Below are 5,580 nucleotides of genomic sequence, written 5' to 3'. Positions count from 1 at the left end.
GCTATCACTCTCTCGTTCGCACAGCATCTGATCTATAGGACGGCAGGATAGGCTTCAGCAGTGCATTTGGGACACATCTCAAATATTTAAACTATTCTATTTCAAATACATTTGCCCCTAATTTGGTCCATCAGAAATGCGTGTGGCATTTTGATATATTGTTGCTTTGCAGGTATCTGGTGAATCCCATTATGTTGTTACAAAATTCTAATAAACAGTTTAGACTACATGTTTTTGCTACTGAAGAGGGTGAAAAGTTTCATTTAATGATCGTTTATTGTCATAACAATGTAGGTAAGTAGTAAAGCGTGTATTTGTTGACATTGGTCGAGAAGAATCTCAATATTTTTATGCAAGAACGTGATTCTGTCGAGGAATAAAGGTGCAGAAAAGTTGCCGTTGCTTTGTGCGGTTACAGACTGAGAGAGTTGTCGTTGCAAGCCGGAAGTTTGGTGTGTGAAAGTTTTTTGACTCCTCCATGTCTACCCCGGCGGATTTTCACAGCTCACGCGAGCACATGCAGGCTGTCCGCGGCTTGCGCTCACGTGAGGCTGCGCAGGTGCACTGCTTCCAACTGGCCCGTGCTGTGCCATAAATGTTGCACCCTCCTCCCACCCAAAAATAGATAGATAGATAGACATGCACCTGATCAATTAAAACAAAACATCAGCGTTTTAGTTTTGCTTCTTTTGATGCACATAATCAAGAGTACAGTTAAATAACTGAAAACATTTGTCAAATGGTATTTGTCAATACAGAATGATCCAATGTCTCAAAATACATTTTCTAGGTAATTAAAAATGTCTGATTTTATTCTTCACCAAATATCATAAATAATATCCCCATAGCCATGCAGTCTTTGTCACATTATTCTCTGAATGTATGTTCTCTGAACATACTTAGGTTCGTATAGCCTAACATTCTGAATATATCACTGTGGGTGGAAGTGTTAATGAGCTGTGGGCATATATATTCTCCTCCTGACACAAAATGTCATCCAACACATATCTCACTATTTTGTAGCCTAGGGATTAATTTGGCCAAACATTTTTTCCTCTCTTTTTAAGGTTTAGCAGACTTTAGTTTCTGTGCTTGTGATGTTTGTTTGTGTTAGCAATGTATGCAGATATGTGTTTGTGCCCATGTGGGTGTGTGTATCTGTCTGGGTTCGCACAACGCCATTTTTTGTATGTATGTATGCATAAGTATTGTTTATTTGTGTGTATTTGTATGCATGCCTATCTGTGTCCAATGTGTATGTGCGCTTGTGTGTATGTATGTCCGTGTCAACAGTGTGTATGAGTGTGTGTGTGTGTGTGTGTGTGTGTGTGTGTTACAGTAGCATCATCACCCGCCCCTGACGTTTTGATTGTTTTCTCCTCCGCTGCAGAAATGCTGCAATTAATATGCAGAGAGTGAGTGAGACGGAGACAAACAAAAAAAGAGAGAGAAGAAAAAAAACAGAGAGCGAGCGAGGGAGGGGGTTAGATGGCACATAGAGAGAGAGAGGGAGAGAGAGAGAGGGAGAGAGAGAGAGAAGAGAGGGAGAGAGAGAGAGAGAGAGAGAGAGAGAGAGAGGAGGAATAGGGGGGGGGGGTGAGATGAAATGAGAGATGGTGAACGACAGAGGGGTTAGAGTGAGAGAAAGAGATGGAGTGAGATATGAAGGGAGGGGGGCAACACGGAGAATGAAATCTGATAGATGTGAGAGAAAAGAGATGTGGGGAGAGAGAAAGGGTGGCAGAGAAGGAGGGAGGGAAGAAGGGAGGGAGTTGTCTGACAAAAGAGGGGGATCAATACATACATATTTAGTGGGATATGGAGGGAAATCGATTGACGGAGGGGTAAGGATGGAAAAAAAGAGGGATGGTCTGAGGCTGGAGAAAGAGAGAGACGGAATGAAAGAGGGAAAAGGGAGTGAGAGAGAGGAGGGGAAGAGGGGGATGAGACAGAGCAGGGGGTGGTGATATGGTGGAGGCTGTTGGCCCTTTGTCGCAGTGTCAGGGTATTGATACTGTAATACTCACCAGCACAATGGAGCCGTGGCGACGGCCGCCATGACGATGCCTCTCAGCACAATGCAGCCACAATACGGAGGGCACTGAAGCATCTCATGCAGCACTGCAGGCCAGAGGGAAAGAGAGAGTGAGGGAAAGAGAGAGGGATGAGGAGGAAGAGAGAAAGGAGGAGGGACGAGGCAATGAGGGATTTGGTGAAAGAAAGAGGGATGGAGAGAGATGGAGAGGGAGAAGAAGAGAGTGAGACAGTGGAGAGAGAGAGAGGAAGAGAGACAGACAGGCACAGGAAGAGAATGAGTGAAGAAATAAGGGGAAAGGAGAGACAGAGAAGGCAGAAGGGAGGGTGTGAGAAAGGGTGCGTGTGTGTGCATGTGTGCATATGTGTTCATATGTGTATGTGTGTGTGTGCATATGTGTGTGTGTGTGTGTGCGAATGAGTGTGTCTGAGCATATTGTTGGGAGCATTTTGTGAGTGCATGTGTAGCCTGCAGGGTGTGACTATGATGTATGTGAGAGCGAGTGTATGTAATATATTGACTTGGAGAGAGGCAGCAGGCGAGACAGTACAACCAACTGCAAAGGTCCAAAGACAACAGAACCACTTCAGAAAATAAGAAAAAAGATAAGGAATGACACACAAGCCCTGGGAAACATTTGAAGAAGTCCAGCCATATTAGATATACATCTATCATCTCAGCCCCACACAAGCGGCTTAATGCAATGATTTGCATACCGCACACGTGAACTGGCTTCTTCACGGACAAGCGCTTGGTTGTTAGTCGCCAAGTCAATGTGTATGTGTGTGTGTATGTGTGTCACCAGCGTCTCTCTCTCTCTCTCTCTCTCCCTCTCCTTCCTTCCTACTCCTTTCCCTTTATGATCTATAGTTCCCTCTCTCTCTCTCTCCTCCCTCCCCTCTCCTTCGCCCCTTCCCCTCTTAATATGATGTAAAAAGCTAATCGCATGCAAATGTCTGTTGTCCCGGTAACCAGGCCCAAAAAATCCCTTTGATGTTTCACCCGGCTCATTCTCCCCACGTTCTCTTTGTTCACCACAGTCTCTCTGCTTTGTCAACATCCCCCTTTACCCCTCTCTCTCTCCCTCTCTCTTACCCTCACTCTGGTTCACTCATGCTCTCTCCTCTATCCCTCTTTCTCTCTCTCCCTCTTCACTGGCTCTCTCTTCAGATTTCTATCTAGACAAAAAAAAAAAAAAAAACTTGTCTACCCCTCTGGTATACCTCCCTCCCTCCCTCCCCTCCCTCTTTCACTCACTCATTCTCCTTTTTTACTCCCTTCTGTTTTGTCATCTCTCTCTCTCTCTCTCTCTCTACTTGTTCCCTGTCTCCCCTCTCTGTGCCCCTCCGTCTGTGCCTCTCTCCGCTCTCTCTTTTCCCATCATTTCTCTCCACCATCCTCTGCCCCCTCTTCCCTCTCTCTCTCGCTCTGTCTTTCTCTCGGCTAATCCTCTATCTGTTCAATCCCTCACTGTTTCCCATCATCCCTCATATTCTCACACTTCCCCTTACCTCTCTCTCTCTTTTATTTTTATTCAAACCTTTTCTCTCTCTTCATCACTCTGTTTATAACTCCCTTTTTCTGTTTTTCATTTTGCTCTTTCACACCCTCTCACATTCGTCGAAGCTTAGACACTTTTTTTTGTGCTGTTTTCCAGGGTCTTCGCAAGTTTGTTCGGTGGGTCTCCAATGACCTAACTAAATGATGACGCTAAACTCCACGATGTGCGATATTTATAGTTGTTGTTTTATTCCGCACTGCCTGCTCAAGGCATAATGTATATGGTATGACACATACATTCCCAGTGGGTAAACGGGAGGTTACAATTCAGTCCAAGTTTTGTTTTTTAATGTAATACAGAAACAAGTCAACACACGATCAAGTACAAATGGTTATCAAGTACAAAGCAGTGTAATAGAGTACAGACAAGGCATGCAGTCATTTCCCCTCCAAAAATATCAGTGAAACCATGTAAACATTGTATATTATGGTTAAAGCAAAACAAGCTTAAAAAATGGCACCATTTTTCCCCCTCTTCTTCTATTTTCTTCCTCTCTTTTGGATAGTGCTAGTATTTACATTCGGAACACAAAGCCTCCGCCAAGGCCTATCTTTTTTTTCACGATGGAAAAAGTCTTTACAGAAAGCAAGAATATAACGACCTACAGTGGAAAGTATTCCTGGGTCTGAACTATGTGTTTGTGTATGTGTGTGTGTGTGTGTGTGTGTGTGTGTGTGAGTATGCGAGTGTGCGTGTGTGTGTGTGTTAGTGTCTTAAGACTCAGCTACATCCTTTAATCTAATGAAAACATACAGCTCCTGTTATAAGACAAGACAGATCAAATCCACTATGAACAGGTAAGGGCAGCTTATAGTTTAAGGCACATTCCAAGTGCCGCAAGACTGAGCGACTGCATTCTTAAGTAAAACCATAATACCCCCCAATATCCTCCTCTGACTCCATGTTCTCGAAGAACAACTGACAGAGAGAGAGAGAGAGAGAGAGAGAGAGAGAGAGAGAGAGAGAGGTACCCAATGTGTGTTGCAATGGGACAGGGAAAAAGGGAATTTCTAACAAGGGGGCAAGGGACAACTCAGTTGCCAGGTCCACCAAAAGTGGATTAGCCGTGCAGCGGCAGTGTTGATTCGTTAGCCCACGATGGGCGAGGCAGATCCGCCGTCGCTGAGTAGATTACAAGATGAGAATCCGGCGCGGCCACGGCAGATTAGCGCTAAACTGGATCACAGCCGCGGAATAAAAAACAAAACAAGGATAGGATATAGCGACGACACAAACTCACCATGCGGAGGACTTGAATCTCAAAGAAATGGGTGAGAGGAAAGAAGAAAAAATATCAATAAACGTATCGTTGATCTACCAAACATGCGGACGATCTGAGTGGTTGCGTTTGAGGGGACTGGGAGGACTGTCAGTGGAGTTTGGAGATTAGTGCACAGTGCCCCCCCCCATCTACACCCCTCCATACATGGTACAGAGGCCCATAATGGAACACAATGAGGCACCTCTGGAGCAGACAAAAGCATCCAAGTCTATGAGGAGAGGGAGCACCAAAGAGAGCAAAGTACCCCCCCCCCCCCACACACACACACACACCTCAAAATGGGGGCGACAAGGTGAAATTAGCTCTCGCCCTTTGGAATGTTCAAAAATACAGTTTCTTCATTCGATTTTCAAGATATAGTTCTTCCTTCACCCATGTATCTCTTTAAGAAAACATGTACCCTTAGGAAATGTTGTTTGGTACGCATGCGTTTCACTTCATACAATTCAGAGTCCAAATATTTCTTCCACAAGTAACCATAACTGTTTGATATCTTTTCCGATCTCTGTGTGCAGCATTCATGTCGATAACACTTCTCCCAGATCCCATTGGAAACCCTCTGTGCTCTCCCATCCTTACATAAGCATTATCCAAATCTGATGACACGATACATCATTTTCTTAGATCTGTCTCTGTCAGATTTATGACTATAATTTTCCACATGCATAGTCTGCTCAAGCACTGATATACTACAGGTTTACT

The 5,580-nt window shown here is 44.4% G+C and overlaps 1 protein-coding gene across 1 annotated transcript in view; it reads right to left on the bottom strand.

The window, feature by feature from the left end:
* Positions 1–5,001: 5,001 nt before the first annotated feature.
* Positions 5,002–5,580, bottom strand: part of arhgef40 (Rho guanine nucleotide exchange factor (GEF) 40) — a 39,265-nt gene continuing 38,686 nt past the window's right edge. Inside the window, 1 exon segment of the mRNA XM_048235915.1 lies at positions 5,002–5,580. This exon segment is cut by the window's right edge and continues 1,106 nt beyond it. The gene's annotated coding sequence lies outside the window, so the exon portion shown is untranslated.

Source organism: Alosa alosa, chromosome 24, assembly GCF_017589495.1.
Source record: "Alosa alosa isolate M-15738 ecotype Scorff River chromosome 24, AALO_Geno_1.1, whole genome shotgun sequence".
NCBI classification, from domain to species: Eukaryota; Metazoa; Chordata; class Actinopteri; order Clupeiformes; family Clupeidae; genus Alosa; species Alosa alosa.
The sequence above is the reverse complement of the archived record's forward strand: the minus strand, read 5'-3'. Positions and strand labels throughout refer to the sequence as shown.